Genomic DNA, 19,167 nt, shown 5'->3' with positions numbered 1-19,167 from the left:
GAAATGGAGAAGCAGTCTGATAATTTTACTGCTTAGCTCCTTAAACAATATTTTACCTGTTTTGTCATTAATAAAGTTAACTCTTTTTAAAAACTGTCCACTCGTGGTGTGGATTGCTGAGCTACTTTTGTTTCAGATCTAAAGCCAAGTGCTCCTCCCTTCTTGGTCCAGACTACCAAAGTGTTTGTCTTTAGAGCATGTGCAGAGTGCTCTGTTACTGTGAACAACAGAGGGATGGTGGCAGCTTTCTAGCGATAAAGTTCAAAGAGAAAAGATCTTTGGGACTGGCGTTGAAAGGGGCTTCAGGGTTTTCCCTCTCCTCAGCTGTAATTAGCCCAGAATTCAGACCCCGAAATATGACAGAAGCATCTGATTTCTCTGCCATCTGTATGCAGCATTTCTCACCCGCCTCCTCCAATCCGACTCCTAAGAGAAGCAAATAAAGAGCACACTATTGACAGATCATCTTCTTCCACTAAGTTATTATTTTTAAATTACACAAACTTGCATTAGGACAATGGTTGAGAAGCAATCTTGTAGACAAAATTAATTGCAGCCGCAGAAGTCTGGTACAGATTACAAAACACTGCCTTGTGCATTTCCTGTTAAATGTCTCTGTGGCATCTGCCCAGGTCATGCATATTAATGTGCTATCTGCATGGACCAACAAGAGTGCTGGAGAGGCGGAGTCACGAGTTATAAGAGTCTCTGCAGGGGGAGGAGAGAGTTAGATTAGAGATTGAGAGTTTTAGATTGGAGGATTGGTGGTTTTGGATATTGGGATGGAGAGAGAGGGTTGGCGGTTCAGAGTAGATGAAGTAGGATGTTTGGTTAAGAGTTAAAGACATTGATGGTACCTTCATCACCTGTAATAATAAACACCTTCTATTTGGTTCTTTTTTAAATGACACATTGCCCGGATCTCTGTGATTAATAATAAACAATGTTGATGTAATCAACTGGTGGCTGTGACACGACACGTAGCTTGTGCCCTTTGCTTGGTGAAACAACCAACGGACAGGCGGGAATGTGATGGTCTCTTTTAAGGCTATTTTGTGTGGAGATTCATATTGTTCAGGACATTGTGATCTTAAATTTTCAATTTCCAGTCTCTTCTTCTTTTTCTCTTTTTGTCAAGGCTATGATTTTGGAGCTATGAAACACTTTGTCTTGAAGATAATATTCCTGATTATTGCCTAGATAATGTATGCATATGACCATAAATCATGGAGTAACAGCAAATATCTTGTATGGATGCTGCTTACAATCTACAGAAGGAACCAGAACAAAATTCACTTCATTTTCAATTCCCCATTTTATATCATTTTATTACTCAAAACTTTTTAAGCACTCTGTGATGGGCCGCTGGGTTCAGGGAATCCCATTCTAATTATTCAGCCACACTACTCTGTTGATCCTGGAGTGGGTGAGCTCAGGAGAGTTAAATGTGGTGATAGCTAGGGAACCTGCCTGGACCCAGGATAGTCTGACCTGATTAAGTAGGGATTTCAGGGAGATCAACCCTGCAAGGTAGAACTGCCACCACACCCACAAAATGTATCAACTCTTGGTAGGTGGTCAAGGCAAGAACTGGTTTCAAGTATCACAAACTCTCTTAAACAACAATTGAGACAATTGAATAGAGAAGCTTTTGTATTTTATTAAAGATTGTGAGAAAATCAAAAGACAGAAGTTTCATAAGGCTTCAGAGGGCATCAAAAGTACCCACGGCAAACAATCAATAAGAAGCTAACAGGAACAATACAGAAAACACACACTAGAAAAGAAGAAAGCTATTTAAACTACCTAGTACTTACATACTAGCAGAGCATGAGCATAGTCTTGGAGCATGTGCAGAGTGTGTCTCTCAGAGCATGGCACAACAGGACAGGCACTGAGCTTAGAGTCTCCTAAGAGATAACTAAGACAACTAACGTATTTCTGAAGCCCTTTATATGCCTTGAACTTTACATTCTGGACCTTTCAAGATGGTCACAGGCTTTGATTTCCCTTGAAGGCTACTGAAGAAAAGAACATTCCTTCCGTGCTTCCTTCACATATACAGGCATACCTTGGTTTATAAATTTAAGATGTCCTCCAAGACGTTTCATAATGTGAAAAATTTGCAAACCAAAATGTGGTTTCCCATAGGAATGCATGCATGGGGGTAGCTCTATAAGCCTCCCAGGCGCAATGCAAACTTGCTTCATATTGCGGAAAAAATGTGTAAACCAAGGCATTATTTTCAATGGATTTTTGTTCGTAAACTGAAAATTACATTAACTGAGGAGTTCATAAACTGAGGTACCACTGTAGCTGAAGTTGTTTCCAATCATAAAGCGAAAAACCCCATTGAAACCCGTTCAATGCATTCCAATGGGGTAAAAACTCACTGTCCAGTGAACATCCTCCATACGGTGGCCATTTTTGCTGCCTGTATAGCGAGGAATCCATCCCTACAAACAGCGGGGAGACATTTTAATCACCCGGCAGCCATTTTCAAACTGCTGATCAGCTGTTCAGAAACGTCGTTTTGTGAAGAATCTGTTCCCGAAGCAGGGAACCGATCATTGCAAAGCGAAATTCCCCCATTCAGACCATCGTTTTGCGACCACAATTGCGATCGCAAAAGAACATCATTAAGCAGTTTCGTCATAATGCGGGGCAATCGTAAAGCGAGACACCACTGTACTTCAATCCACAATATAAAATGACGTATGTCAGAACACTTGCCTTGTGAACAGAAACAGAACTTATTCATTGAAGTGAAGCAGAATGAGTAATAACAGCATTTTCAGATATTCAGTATACATAAGCAATTCATCAACAGTTCCCTCAGTACATAGTTCTTTTTGCTTACAGATTCATTACCACCCTTTCTACCTATTTTCCTAACCCTCTCTGACTAACCAGCCCTATCTGACTCTGACTCCTCCCGCTAAGCCTCATGTAGCTGCTGACTCTGCCTCTCCAGACCTCTCATAGGTTCATGCAAATCAGCTCATGAATATGAATGACATGAGTGACATGGGCGGTCACCACATTCCTCCCCCATAAGAAAAAATTTGTTTCGTGAGGGAAAACCTTATAGTTTACCCTTATGAACAACGGAACATACAGGGAAAATGACATACAAAACACTTCCCATCATAATAATAATACGCTTACCAGTTATGTCCTAAATCATATAACATATTTCAACATCTAACACATTATATTACCATATATTTATACATACCTTATACTACAATTTTTTCTCTATTACTATGCTTTCTAGACCAAACTTACCACTTTAAACATTTAAAATAATCAATATAATTATTAACATTTGCACTACTCACACTAATACAAATTACATTACCTCTGCATTAATAATGTTACTCACCCTTATTTTTATCATCATTATACACCTCTCAGTTTATCAACATCCAAACAAACTTTGCTCTTCAATCATATTTCATAACTATTACACAAACAGAACATTTAATACAATATTGCAATCTTTTTTATCCACCCATTAGTCATTTGGCTTTCAAGACAAGGCATCAGCATCCACACTCTGAGTCCCTCTTATACTGTGGATCAGAAAGTCAAAGTCTTGCAGGTTCAGTGTCCATCTTGCAAGTTTACTGTTATTGGAATTCATAGTCCATAGCCACACCAAAGGGAAAGGATTGGCACTGATCAGAGTCACTGGGTGTAGATTCTTGCTGTCATCTGCTTGACATAGCACGGCTCCCAGACTGAGACTCGGCACATCAGTGTACACGATGAACTCCCAGTTGAAGTCCAGCACAACAAGGACAGGTCATGAAGTCCACACTCTCTTTGGACAATCGAGAGCTACCTGGCACTCTGAGGTCCACTGGATGTCCTCGGCTTGCCTCTTCCGCATTAAGCCCATTCTCTTTCTGAGAGGAGTCTTCAAAGTATAGCCCCAAGGCCACATCCAGCTCACCTGGCCTTTTTATCTGGCCCGTCCATGCATGCGGGTGTGCAGGCAGGTGAGTGCACTGGCATGAGTGTAGGTGGGTGGACGTGTGTGCAGGTGGGAGTGCAGGTGGGTGAGAGACTGTGTGTGGGGGTGAGGCGAAGTGCGTGTATACATGCGTATGTGCATATGCGCACGTTCCTTTGGCTTGCAAAAATATTGCAAATATATTATGTGGCCCTCTGTGTGAAAAGTTTGGAGACCCCTGATTTAAACTAAGGTACTCTAAGCACGACTGAGGGCCTGTCCAGATGAGGCAATTGGAAGCAGTCTGGTTCACACTTAAAAGGTTCTTCCCTTCAGTGCATTCAGTTGTCTCTCTCCCTTGAGTGATCTTTCCATTCACACTAGAGATGTTTATTCTCCTGTGAGAAAGGTCCGCAGAAGTCTTTGAATCAGCAATTTACTTGTGTGTAAGTGTATTGATGAATAAGAGTTACCTGTTTTACTCACAACTAAGAAGGCAACAGTGACGATGGGGCAAACTCATGGCAGTGGTATTGGTGTGAGCAGAAAATATTGGGGTGATGGCTGAGATGATGGAAGGGAGGTAACCCCCCCCCCTTTCCTGCCTTCCTCTTCAGCCTCTGTTCTGCTGAGGCTGTGCTACCTTGTGAGATCAGAGCACATGGAGTTAAAATATCCCTCTTCGCCATCTTTTCTCGCAGCTATCATTCAGTGGGCTACAATGACTTGCATTTTCTTTTCTTTTCTGGTTAAACAAAGTAAGTGGCATATTGAAAGAGCAATGCATCAAACTAGCACGGTATTATAATTACACCGCTGCAGTTAGGGAACTATTTTGAAAAAGAACATGAAAAATATAGAAGAGGGGGTTTGTCCTTCCTTTTAATGTCACGCCACCTATTACATCACAGGGTTGTCACCTCTGATAACATTGCCCATGGCTCCATTTGGGAGTGGGCTAGTCATCTGCACAATGGGATATTTAGTTGCTCACTGAATCATGCCCCAAAACCGGAAGCCCCTAGCCCTGTACCAGAAAGGAGCAGGACAGCAACTAAAGGGGCAGGATAAGTCAATCTAAGTAGAAACACTAGTGGACAAAATAATTTGGGTCAAATCAAACTTTACCAACAGTGATCCAATAATATAAATTTATATACCTGTCTAGACAAGCCCTAAGTCTGGCTTTTACTCTGTTAGATTGCTTACCTCAGATTTAGATGGGTGAATAAGTTATTTTAACCTGCTCCCAGATAATACAGCACACATTGTAAGAAGCCAATTTTTGTCTGTAATGTAAATAGTTTAGGAATGGTAGGTAACAATATTCAAAAGATGGCGGACATGTTCCTGCTGAGCTTCTCAACAGGAATGATCCTGGGACAATGTTTCCTCACCATCACCACAATGTACCACAAAGTTCTCCTAAAGAAGTCCCATTTACACAGCTGGTACACTGTGCAAGTACACGGACACTGCTGTGCTCTTGAACATATCCCATTTCTTTCCATAGGGTGCATGCAGAAAAGCTTCCCAGTGGCTTGTGGCTTGTGTCCTCTGTCAATACACATACATTAGCCTCTAGGGATCAATTGATCTGTCCAAAAGAGAATATGCACAACTTGCTACAACATTAAGCATAGTGTTGTAGTGGAGCCAGATTTCACAGTGAGTATCACAGGACTTTCTGACCAGCAGGAATCTTTCCTATCCCCTTATCTGTAATTTTAGCTCTTCTTCTAGGTGTACATCAGAGTTTATCACTGTGTCACTGATTCTATGACCTAATCTCCCCACAGAATTTAGTGGGCTGTGGTTCACATTATAATGCCAAATAAAACCTGTTATCCTTTGATGTGCCTCAAGACTCTTTCTTGTTTTTGTTCCAACAGACTAACATGGCTGCTCTTGGGGAAATCAGTCTCTATGAGGCTTTCTTAAAGGATCACATTTCTTCTCTTCCCTCTTCACAGCCTAAGCCCATATTCCCCAGCCTTCTCATTTGAGTCCTCATCTCCCAGCAGCCAGCATACCTAATGGTTAGGAATGATAGGACTTTTGGATGAAAACATCTGGAGGCACCCCACTGGGAAGAGATTTTCATCCAGACAAGAGACATCAGATATTATAAATATAGAATAGACATTATACTTTTTAAATATTAAAATAATTTTTTGACTTCTGTGACTTCTGTTTAGAAGAAGAAAGGTTTTATTATGTCGATATCAAAACAAACAAGGGGGCAGCATGAAATTTTCAGGGATCACACTGATTCTGTGCAGAAATGTTGGCCTCAGTTCAGTTCAGCATTAAGAGTACTTAAGCCTTTTGATTTCAAGAGCTTAAGTGTTCTTAACTCTGTGTTGGATGCGGGCCACCAAAACCTTCAAAACACATTAGTGGTTCAGAATATAGATACCATTTGCAACCAATAGTCAACACACACACACATATACACATAAAGCACAAAAACACACATTTCTAACAGTCCCATTCAGTACTTTGTAGACAGCTGACTGTAGGTTTCAGAATCTACAAAGTGAGGATTATCTAACAGTTGGATCCAAAAATGCCATTCTATTGTGGGGGAGGGCAGTGGGGGAAACTCCCCTGCACCAGCGCCACCATAAAGCAGAGAAGCCTTTAGGCATTTTCCTTTGGCCGCTTACTCTTCGGAGTGCTCTTCATTAATGGTTCCGTCAGTCCTGGAGACAAAACCTTCATTGTAGAGTCAGACAATAAGACTCATTCCTGCTAAGATTTACATGTGTGCTTAATTTTTTTACCCAGTGAGTCATTCAGGACTTTGGGGAGCATGAGATCAGGGTCTGGGATGTAGTAATGACTTTTGTAAATGTTTTGCCTTGGGAAAGGCCTTTGAAACTCCACTGATCTCTTTATACCACACAGGTCCTTATTATATGAGAGTCCTTGCATAATCCCTTAGGTCTGCCCAGGTGGGTCACTCCTGGTGTTCTCATCTGGCCTACAGCACTGTAACTGGTCACTCCCTGGACTAGTTCTGCAAGATCAGGGATCTGCTTCACCCACCCTCTCCACATGTACTTCTTGCATCACTTTCTGGAGAGGAGGAATTTGACCATAGCAATATATGCATTAATCGCTTTCTGTTTAGATTACTGCAATGTGCACTATGTGGGAACTACTCAGGAAGACTTTTTCGAAATGTTAACTAATGCAAACTACAGGGGCCAGCCTTGGTTGTTTCCTGGAGTGTGCTTTGTTGACCATATTCCACCAGTCCTATTTCACTGGATTCCAGTTTGTTGTTAGGTACAATTCACATTTAAAACAAACGAACTACAGTACAGTGGTGCCTCACTAGATGATGATAATCCGTTCCACTGAAATTGCTGCTTACCAAAATCATTATCCAGCAAAAAGCATTTCCCCATTGGAATGCATTGAAACCTGTTTAATGCGTTCCAATGGGGAAGAATTGTTATTGTCTAGTGAAGATCAGACATAGGAAAGCTGCTTTGCGAACCGCCGGTCTGCTGTTTAAATAGCTGTCTTGCGAAGCTTAGATCCCAAAAACACCCATTTTGTGAGTGTGGAGGGAGCTGTCAAAATTGTTGTCTAGTGAAAATCGGTTTGCGAAGCAGGGACCAAACATTGTCCAGCGAAATTCCCCCATAGGAATCACTGTTTTGCGAATCGCTATAGCGATTGCAAAAAGTCAATGTCTAGCGAAAAAACTGTCATGCGGGGTAACTGTCTAGCGAGGCGCCACTGTATAAAGCATTTCTTGGGGTCAGGATATTTGAAGTATCACCTCCTTCCATAGAATGTGCCTGTATGTATCACCTTATTCAGTGGGCCTGGCATATATCCCACCACAAAGGGAGGCTAAATTTGATGGGGTGGGGACATGGCATAAGGCTGGAGTCTGATTATGGGATCCACTCCCTTGAGAAGCTGGAGCAGATTTCTGTACACTTAATTTCAGGAGGACTATTACAAGGCTTCAGTTGCACTTGGCCTTTGCACAATTATAACATGCAATTGCTTCTCCTTTGTGCTTTGCTTATTTAAGATGGTAGTTTCCTGTTCTTAATCTCTTTGAATGATATTGTTTTTATGTGTCAACATTGTATATTACATTCTGAGTCTCTTTAAGGTCAAAAGGTGACACAATATAAATAAATGAAAGGCTTGCACCAAATAGATCTCATTTATATATTAGTACAATAGGCAGAGCTTGGAAAAGTTACTTTTTTGGGGCAACAACTTCCAGAATGGTGCAGAGAGCAAATCCACTGGGAGAGAATCTTGGGAGTTGCTGGAAAAATGTAATCCAAAATACAGTCTTTCCAAACTGAAATGGTAGGTCAAGATGTTAAAAACACAAAGCAGAAATTTCCCTGGAGATGTTATTTCAAACTTTGGTGGTAGGATAGGGAGAAAAACATCCTCAGAATTCTTGGAGTTTGCAGATTCCCAGCACAGAACAAAGTCCCATTTGTTCCCATAAATGAGAGAAGTTCTCTCAGTTTAAAGCATTTGTTGATACACCTATAACAATGGTAACGTTAACTGTACAAATCAAGCTGTCTTGTTTGCTACTGCAAGATGATCTGTGCCCTTGTTATGCGTGAGGAGGGGGAAATGTTCGCTTTTCTAGAAGAGATAGGAAAAGTTTCTTTTTTTCCCTTGTGGCTCCCAGCATCCTACAGCCAGTATGGCTGCTGGCTGGGAGACTGTGAAAATACCAGTCCAAAGAAAGTTACTTTCCCCATCTCTGCACCTTTTTGTGACTGACATCTAGTAAGCCACTTTTGTCAAGCAGATGGAAGACTTGGGGCACCTAGGATCCAATCCAGCTGGGCTCTTGAGTTTTAAAATGCTTTGAGCAATGCTTTCAATCTCTATGAGAATCAGTGGTGGTCAGTTGGTCCAGAGGACCTCCCATTTCTGTAAACCAGGGACAGCTGAGATATGGTCCTCCAGTTGTTATTGAACTTCTGCTCTCATCAGCTCTAGCCAGCATGACCAATTGTGAGATATGAAAGGAATTGCAATTTATCAAACATCTGGAGAGTGGCAGATGCCCCATGCCTGTCTTAAGGGAGCCTCCAGTTAAAAAGAGCCTCATGGTGCAGTGGTTAAACTGCTGTACTGCAGCCAAAACTGTGCTCATGACCTGGGGTTCAAATCCCAGGTAGCCGGCTCAAGGTTGACTCAGCCTTCTATCCTTCCGAGGTCGGTAAAATGAGTACCCCGCTCGCTGGGGGGGGGGGGCCAATGTGTAGCCTGTATAATTAACTTGTAAACCGCCCAGAGAGTGCTTGTAGCACTATGGGGCAGTATATAAGCAGCACGCTTTGCTTTTGCTTTGCTTCCAGTTAGTCCATCTGTAAAGTGATTGGTAAAACACAAGGCAAAACACAGGTAAAATATGAGACAATGATAGTTGTCTGTATATATAGACCTTCACTACTTGGACAAACTAGTTTTGCTGCTTGTTCTGTGACAGTTGTTTCAGCTCAAAAGCTATTATGCACATCCTCTTCTCCCTTAGAGACTTGAAAAGCACTTAAAAAATACAACTCCTAGAATCCACCTGGTCAAAAGGATACTTATGCTCTGTTTTGCTCACCCCCCCCTCTGCTGTCCAGCCAGCGGGACTGGTAGGCCAGGATGTTATCTCTCTCTTCTTTAATTCTCCACTAATAGCACTCAATGGCTGGAAAACAAACAAGCAATCAAGAAAAAAATTCATGTGGTCCTTGTACACAATCTGAAAGCAATGGTGGGTGATACTTTTGTTTGAGCACTAAAAAAAATCACAGACATAACCTAGCTTTCAAGCCTGCGTGGGTCTTCATCAGAAGAAGACTGAAAACATTCAAATATATTGAAATATACTGAACACCATGCAGACAAACCTTCCCGAACCTGGTACCTTCCAGAAGGTATACGTATTATTTCTCTGCTTGCTGTAATGGTGGTAGGATTGTAATAGGTGTAGTCCAACACAACTGGAGGATTCCAGGTTAGGGAGGGTTTGTATAGACTGAAGGATCCTCTGTGAATGTATGTTTATCAGCTGGCATCTCCTCAGTCAGCATTGTCTATAAACTGTTTGTGTACAGCTTTATATTGCTTTTGTTGATATTTGGTTGATTGATACTGCACTTTCATGTTTTGTTGTTGTATGAAGCAGGACTCAATGACTCACATGTGAATGTGTCAACTGAGTCCAGTGAGAGATGGGAAAGTCAGTAATTTGAAGCTGTGCCTATGTGTTTGGCTGCGATGAGTCATTCACATATGATAATCAACATTGTATGTTATTATAATTGCATAATGAACATAGTCAATATATGCAGCTGTGTGTACACCTAGAATTTCTTCATTCCTAAAAAGCATGCTTAATGAAGAACAAGGCTGGGCAAAGTGTCACCCTCTGGATGTTGTTGGACTCCATTTCCCATCAGTCTTAGGCTGGTGGTGAAGAATTATGGAGTCTGTAGTTCAAAATATCTGGAGTGGTACAGTTGACAAGTCTTACTCTAAAGTATCATCAAGAACAACAGAATGCCTTCTATCTCAGAATGATTGTTTTTTCTCCTATGAAAAGTTGATTTGGAAATATGTTGATCAAAATATGTTAAAGTAAGAATTCTTTAATTTGGTGACAGACCTGCTGCCAGCCAGCTTAATCTGTAAATCCACTAAATTTGAAATGAGGTAATCGAAAGGTGAGTGTGCCATTGGACAATTAACACTCATGTGTGATCCAGGCTTGAAAGAATTAAAATGTAAAATAGTGAATGATAAGCATATTTCTCCATAATTGTTAAATTTGCTAATCATGAATATTGTGGAGATTTGTGGCAGATGATTTCACAGTTCTTCCACAATAAATGATATCCAGGACAAGTCTATGTGCCAGATAGTGGACAACAGAACAGTTATATTCCTTAGAAGAACACATCTTAGAAAATTTTACTTTTTGGCATACTGACCATAGAAGCACAAGATTCTGGGAAGCACAGTTTTTTAAAAAGTAACTTTTCCAGGCTCTGGAATAGAAGAGAAAGGGCAAATTGTATTAAAACAACACATTTAACTTTAGCAAGTTATTCAAACAATTTTGTTAACATCTTTTTCTATTCTGAAAATAGATGCTAAACAGAAACACAGACTTCAGGGCAACCATCTGCCATCTATTTCTTTCAGAGTAGTTCCATTGGTGAAAGAGGATTACTCAGAACAGAAGGAAAAAAGTGGAATCTTGCCCTCCCTCTTGCACATTCCAGAAAAGCCAAACTATGTTTTTGGTGTACAAATTAACCAGAATGAATCTAGGGCAGGCTCCTTTAAGATCACAGGTCTGTATGTTTCCACCGACCCACGCTATCTCAGGGTAATCAGCTTCAGTGACCTTCTGCTTCTGTAGTATTACACTTGCTGCCTTTGGAAACTGCTGAACAGTAGGTTTCAGTGAGGTTGTTCTGACCTGTTTAGGCAGCGTGTCACCCTCTGCTCCTCCTCTGAGTAATAAACTGGTTGCCAGCTCACCTCCTTTTGCAAACTTCTACCATAGCTTCTCACCAGTGACTCATGCGTGGCTTCGGGCACAAGACAAACACCAGTGCAAAAATTAGACTGTTGGAGTAGAACTTCCAGAGATCCAAGTCCTAGTCTTGAATGACCCATGAAACTCATTGAGTCATCTTGTTGGGCTTGTTGGCATCTTTGCACCTGACCTACTTCACAGGGTTATTGAGAGGATAGGTAGGGAGTAGGAAAGACCTCCTTGAGCTGATTGAAATAAAGGCAGGTTATAAACAGAGATGGTGGTGGTGTGTTTTGCATGCTTGCTTCATCCTCTCCTGCCTCTAAATGTGCACATGAAAAGTGGAGATCCCTATAAAGAGTGATGAATGTTGGCCCAAGAAAGAGCAATTGGATCCCATTTGCCATTCTGGGCAGGCATACTGGTAGATCTCTAGGTGATTTTGCAGTAGATTCCCAGTTGTGTAGCAGTAAACAGCCACAACAAAGAAGTTCTCTCTTTCCAGTCTTAGACGGCTGAAAAAGAATGTTGGCCACTGTTGTAAATGTGGTTCCAGTCTGTGAACAGCAGAGTTTGAGTAAAAACCAAATGAACCTAAAGCTGATCTTACTAATCTGAAGTCTTTCTCTCCTAGTTTGTAGACCTGGGGATTGTTTATGCTACTGGTCAGCAACATTAAAACAAGCAGATACCATATTTGGAGCATGGGCTGAAAGACTGACAGGTTTGGCTCTGAACATTGGTTCAGTGACTTGACTCCTGCAGTAGAAAGAGAAGCTCCATTAGAGTTTTCCAAATTATTATAATGGATGTGCATTGAGTCAAACTCCACTGCTTTGGACTAATTCTGGCAATTCCCACCACCAAAGTTTATAAAAGGAAACCTGGACTTTGGACAAGATTCCTAAAATCAAAAATCCCTGGCAAAGAAAAACAATACATTTTATAGAATTTATTTCTGTGACAATTTCCAGTGGGAGAAAGAGTGGGAAGGAAGGAATAGGGTTGAATGGCAAAGATGGCCACTTTCTAATCCTGGAGCATGTTTTTCCAAGTGCCCTCTATTCATGGCACTGTGATTTTGATGATTCTGTACCCCTTCCCCTTTGATGGATGGATACAGAGAAATCAGCTAGGTAGTAACATGTGTTATGAATTTTTCCAGACTGACAGCCCTCTGTGAACTGAAGAGACAGCATGAAAATTCTGAACATAGTCATGTGCCAATGAGGCAGATCACATTTCGGATGGCACCATGAAATGGCAATCTTTCATTATTTTAACAGCTTTATACTCAATTTTAAGTATCATAATTCTCTAACCTTTGCATTTTCTCTTCAGAAATTTTACCTCTTTTTTTGGCTTGGAGAAACCTCTGTAACATGTATCATTTTATTACAAATTGTACAGAGGAATAAGGGAAAATAAGGGGAAGTGAGTCCTCCTTACCCCCCACATACTTTAGACTTTGCTCCTGTGTAGTCCTGCCTTCATCTTTCTGAAACATTGTGATTTATAACTGGGCCACCTCTATCTGACTGTTATTTTCAGAACATTTATTAGCCCCAAGGGAAAAGCATGCCTTTTAAATACCCTCAAAATGTATATATCTCATGTCTACTCATCTGAAATGTCACTGTCCTGATTCTTTCCAAATATGCAACTGTAACAATCACCCTCCTTTGGCTCAGGTAGAAGATTATTGTCACGTTCCAATGGGAATTGTTGGGAGGCAGAGCCAGAGAAACCAGGAGGGAGGGGTGAATCAGAGTCTAGGCAGTTCAGTCAGAGTATGACTGGAAAAAGAGTTTGGAGTTTGAGGCAGAAAGAGTGTTTAAGGAGTGTTTAGTCAGAGTGTGACCTGTATTAAGACAGGAGAGGTTAAAGTAAAATATTGAAGTTTTGTGTAACTTTAAGAATGTGCTTAAGAACTAGTCCTAAAACAACGTGTAACCAATAAACCTGTTTCAATAAACACGGCCAAAGAGCCGGAAAACCCACAACAATCAAACCTGTTTCTGTTTAGAAGTTTGGTACTGAATGGACCTCAGTCTTTCATAGGAAATATAGGTTGATAAAGAGATCAATTGGTGGCAGTGTGTTAAAGGGTGTGTTGGGATATCTTCGTGAGCTGTGTGTTTAGTGAAACAAGCAGGGGCCATGGGGTAAACGACACAGCAACTTTGTGCAAATTTCTCCCAGTTCTATCAAGTGATTTAAAAATTATTGGCATTTCAAATTTTGACCTTTTAGATGTAAACTTTAAATGCACTCCCCTTTGTCTACATATTAGCAGCCATAATCCCCTCTTTAGAATGTACTATACCTGTGAATTATAACCAATCCCTTGATTTTTTTTTAAAATATTGTAGCTGTGTTGCAGCTTATATATCCAGTGATAGTCAATGGGTGGCACAAATCCTTAAATTTCTAAGTCTCAGCTTTGGGCTCAGATCAAAACAGACTGACTATGAACTGCCTGAGCCAAACCAGGCCATTTCACAAAGCATCATATTGAATGGTTGTTCTGGGTTTTTCGGGCTCTTTGGCCGTGTTCTGAAGGTTGTTCTTCCTGACGTTTCGCCAGTCTCTGTGGCCGGCATCTTCAGAGGATAGCACTCTGTACTCTGAAGATGCCGGCCACAGAGACTGTAGAAATGTTAGGAAGAACAACCTTCAGAACACAGCCAAAGAGCCGAAAAACCCACAACAACCATTAGATCCCGGCCATGAAAGCCTTCGCGAATACATCATATTGAAGTCTGAACTAAACATCCCTGCTTACTGTGGATCTCAGCCCTCTGTTCACATTGGGAAGTATAGAGTTACAGAACAAAGCAGGGGTGGTACACAAGAAGGGGGAATCACTGGGACTAAGAATTATTCTCTTGAGCCTCCATGGGAAAATCCTAGGGACTAAATGGATATTTGCAGTAGCATAAATGGGGTATAGTGGATAGTATAAATTCAAAGCACCATACTGGACTAGGGAAGGTTGATTTGTGTGTGTCTGAGGGCTTGCTTACAGGAGTGTTGATATCTTGGGGTGGGGTTGAGATTCTAACAAAAACCAAGAAGTTTGAGTTCCTTACACACCTTTACAGCTAAGTATTGATCTGAGTGGAGGGTTCTCCCCCCCCCCACACACATCAACATGAAAACTCCAGTGCTTGGAAAAATAACATTTTGGACTATAAGACCCAGAATCCTTAGTATCATAAATAGAATTGAACAGCTAGAAGAAACCCCAAAGGCCATCAAGTCCATCAGTCAGTAGGCGCTCCAGTTGTACCCTAAAAGGATCCTTAAGAGCCCTGATCCTGGTTACTGTTTGGAAGTGTAGAATAGAAAGATCACTTTGGTTGTCTGGCTGCATTCCTCTTAGGGGGTCACAAGGTGAGCAGGTCAATCTTTTATATATCATGCTTCCTTTTGGTTTAGCTGCAGAAGAGAGAAACTCTTGTCTTTCCACTGAGCATCTGAATAGGGCTGGAAAACTGAGGGGGCCTCATTAATCCTTTCCCTCAAAAAATTCTCATAGGACTTGTTCCAAAGCCAGGCCCTTGAACTTCCAAAGCCAAAAGCAGAGGGAGCCTTAACAGTGCAATGTCTTAAGGCTCTGGAGGTGTACTAGCAGAGGGCATAGGCAAAAAACTCTCAGGGTAAAGGAATTCAAAACACCCCACCCAGAAAAGCAGGTCCTGATCAAAGGGAAAAGACAAAGGCAAAGAGGAAAGGTATTTCAGCAACAACACTTCATGACATGAAGCAGGTGGCTTAAATGAGGCCAAAGGCCCGGAACCCTCGTCAGCACTAGAAGCTTCACTGGAAACAAGCACCAGTCAATCCTAAAACAGAGTGAGTTTCTCCTATTAACCACCACATAACTAAATGACATGATTTTCTAAACAAGGTTGGCAAAATGTAACTTTTTAAATGCTTGAACACTTAACCAATTAGCAATGAGATACACACAGCACACACAAACACAAACACAAATGAAAAGAAAATGGCCATCAGACCTACTTACACAAATAAAAAAAATTAACACTGATCCCTATTTATTCGCTAGATTTTCTGCAAAGGCAGCAAATAATGCTTTCAGGGTCTTGTTACCCTGGCGGCCAACAATGAGAGTGTCCTGATGAAACAAGCTACCATCATTCATGAACACAAGGGGCCTTTTCCTAATTCATGATTACTTCAGCCCTACGGTTCCCTCTACACCGGACTGCTCAACATTAGACCCAAGACTTATCCGTCTAAAACACACACTTCTCCTCCTTATCTAGTTTCTCTCCCAGCCAGTCAGAATCATTCTCATCAACATTTCATGCTCTTTGCTCACCCCTCTCATCACATACTTAGAAAACCATATAAACAACACACTCAAATATGAGCAGGTAACTGGAGGGGGGGACTTCCTTTCCTCTTTCCTATGATTTAGTCCAAATCATGTGGAAGGCCCCAAATGAAGAAAACTGTAGTAAATGGGGTCACTTCCGGTTTTTGTTGTTCTTTCTTGCATCTTTCTCACTGATGGTAGATTTTTCTGTTTCCTCCCTTTACCCTTCCACAGATGATTGCAGCTGGTCGGTGCTCACAGCTGGTCCTGGGGCATGGAGCAACTTGTCTCCTGACCTGAGGACAGTTCTGCTGGCCTGTTCCCTCACCACTAGTCAAGAAACTCCCACAACATGGCCTTGCATCAGGAGGACTTGACCTTGTGGACGTTAAGAAGTGTGAAAAACAAACACAAGCCTGTGTGTGCATATATGTGTGTGTGAATGTTTGTTAACATTCCTTGGCTGATACAGGAACCAGAAACCCATTCATGGAGAACGAGGCGAATCAGGATCAAGCGGTTTAGGACTCCTCTGTGTCAAAAACAAAATCATGACCAAAACCTCAGTGGTTGCGGGGAAAGAGGCTAAAATTTTCTTGCTGGATGGGCGGATTTCTGCAGCGGCTGCCTAAGAATTTTTTTTTCTGCCTGAGGCAGAGCAGCCTCCGCTTCGAGTCAAGTTCTATAGCACCCAAAAGTACCGAAGTTATTTTGGTACCTGAGGCAGAAAAATCCCTAAGCGTCTTTCACTCCGAGTAAAGCGAGGTGAACGGACACGTTCAGCTGCAGTTGTCTTTCCGCAGCCTCCGAATCCAGCGGCCCGAGGGAGCCGCCTCGCTCCGTTTATGGGCAGAGACCTCCCTTACTTTCTGTGCACGTTTAAATCTATCCTATGAATGACAGTTGTTCCTCCATCTTTCACCTGCAGTCTGAAATAGTATGCTTCAAGACAGGGGCTTGGAAAAGTTACTTTTTGAACTACGGTTTCCCCAGTCCTCCAGCCGGTGCTCCTCTGGGACTAGAAAGCTCCTGGGAGTCCAAAAAGTAACTTTTCCTAGCTTTGTTCCAAGACCAGCTGCAAGGATAGGGTCTTGCTGTAAGTTACATAACATCCGGTTCGTGTTTGCCGGTTCTTGATCAGATTTAAAGGCACCGCTCTGGTTCCTCAATGGGAGAGCAACTTTTAATGGAAATATTGATTCATTTTACTCTACTGCTTAAAAAAAAACTTCTGCCAAGGAAAGAGGATCTAGCACTAATGGTTTTGGTGCTATTCTCAACACTTGTTGGAGATTTTCACGAGAAATAATTCCTCGAATTGTGCTTGGTGTCTTCCCCTCCAGAAAAACTGGTTCCCAAGCAAAGGATTGCAGTGTATGTAATTAATATTCTTATCCAGTATCTCATAGGGTCGTGAGACTGGGCCGTATGCCTTTGTGAAGTGTGTGTTTATCTGCTTTCCTGGGTGTAAACCAGATTTATAAACTGGGAGTAAACATGGTAGATCCGGACTCCACTGCTACGATTCTGGCTTGGAAATCATTCCGAAGTGAGGTCAGGATAATTTATTTCGGAATCATATATTGTCTGAAGGCCTAAAGGCAGCTATACTACAATATCTAAATCGCCTACTCTGAGGTAATCCTATTTAAATGATGGTATTATTGGGCTACAGCTATGGACATGGACAGGACAGATTCAATTCCAAATTGAAAGATTCTAGTATCGCTGCATCGTGGATTTGATGTGCAATGCACATAGAATAAAAGCTGTCTCAAACACATTCAGATCTGATTCTGGTTTGAAATCCTAAGCAAGCGTATTTGGCAGTTTTGAAATGCAGAAAATGCATTTACGAAGAAGGTGCGTTTAGAGTCGTGGATGACAACAAGGCGCGTAAATACCTCCTCCTCGATCCAGTTGGCGACGATCAAGCTGATTGCTATAGAAGGGAGTTCCGTATTTCCCTCCCTTTATGATTTCACTGGAGCTTGTTATTTCGAAACCAAATCCCACCGCGTTTTCTTCATGTAAGGGGATGTAACGCACTCGGTGTTACACGTGCGCAAACTTCCCACCTATTTTTAACGCCATAGGATTGCACCCGTGCTGCCTCATGAGAACGTATAGCATTTATTCAAGTACCACGTGCACTGCAGACGGCAGCAGGCAAAAAAAAAAAACTATTGTCAGTTAAGCACCATTGAAAAGAATGGGACTTGCAGTGCGTGTTTCGTCAGAAGTAAATCCCATTGTGTTCTATGGGTCTTGCTCAGCGTGCCTAGAATTGCATCCTAACAGTGGCTGCTTTGCGGCAAAAGTGTCTCATTTACACTGACCCCTTGTGGTGGGAATTGGAAGCTCCCTTAAATTTTCTGACTTTAACCAAGTGATTAAACTTCTGGAGCGGTTGGACCGCCGGGCCCAAGAATCCTAAGGAGCCTGGAACAATAAGCTCGTGACCCCATGCCAATCACCCTCACTTTTCCCCGACCTATCTTACAGGGTTGTTGTGAACATAAAGCGAGGAGGGGAAGCAAATACAACCGGCAGCTTCCTAATGGCCTCCTCTGTCTCGGAACACAAAGGAGGGTCAGGGAAGAGAGAGAGAAAAAGAAAGAGAGAGGGCTTTCAAGCCTGCAAGCCTGCACCCGTTTATTAAGGCCAGTATACAAGGCAGCGCCACGCCAGGTTAACCTCTTTGTCCCTCTCGTTTAGTGTTGTCTATTTTGATTGGCAGCTATTTTCTAGGGACTCAGACAAAGGTCTTTAGTTTGCCCTCTTGTTAGTCTTTTTAACTGCATGTGCCAAGGACCACCTGCGTGCCCGTCATGGGCTCCGTGGAAGCACGTCGTTCAAAAGGACTCGCTTCGGAAGTCACCACCGGTGTCTAGGATTCGGCTGCAATGGGGAAGAGAGCGCTAAATTGGTCTGGTGCGCGCTAGCATCTCCAAACAAGACCAGGGCGACGGGACCTCTCCGCGGCGGGGCCTTGGCCGCCTTCTAGGACCGTAAACTACAAGAGCCATTGATTTTGGTGAAAATATCTCATGAACCTCACCATTAAAAGATTCCGCTGTCGCTTTTCTTCCCCCCCCCCCCCGAAAAACAAGCGCACAAACTTGGAAACCTGTTGAAAACAGAGAAGAGGGACAGGAAATGGTGTACAGCTGTGCACTGCATTTCAGTACGACACTTTATCCATCTCTGATAAACAGTGCGGCCTAACTTTACAGAGTTGTTGTGTGGAGCGGTAACGTGGTTTAGGTCACAGTGGTTCTTAACCTTGGGTTGTGTGTGTTTAGTCGTTTAGTCGTG

The 19,167-nt window shown here is 42.1% G+C and overlaps 2 long non-coding RNA genes across 2 annotated transcripts in view; both read right to left on the bottom strand.

Annotated features, from left to right (window-relative positions):
• The window catches only part of LOC144589216 (uncharacterized), a 641,777-nt gene that overhangs the window by 118,874 nt on the left and 503,736 nt on the right, over nucleotides 1–19,167 (bottom strand). The window lies entirely within an intron of this gene.
• Nucleotides 2,161–17,488, bottom strand: LOC144589219 (uncharacterized). Its single transcript, XR_013545202.1, has 2 exons — nucleotides 10,951–17,488; nucleotides 2,161–9,665 (listed from the first exon to the last, which is right to left on the bottom strand). It is a non-coding gene; the product is annotated as an uncharacterized LOC144589219 (long non-coding RNA).

This window comes from Pogona vitticeps, chromosome 4 (assembly GCF_051106095.1).
Source record: "Pogona vitticeps strain Pit_001003342236 chromosome 4, PviZW2.1, whole genome shotgun sequence".
Taxonomy (NCBI): domain Eukaryota; kingdom Metazoa; phylum Chordata; class Lepidosauria; order Squamata; family Agamidae; genus Pogona; species Pogona vitticeps.
The sequence above is the reverse complement of the archived record's forward strand: the minus strand, read 5'-3'. Positions and strand labels throughout refer to the sequence as shown.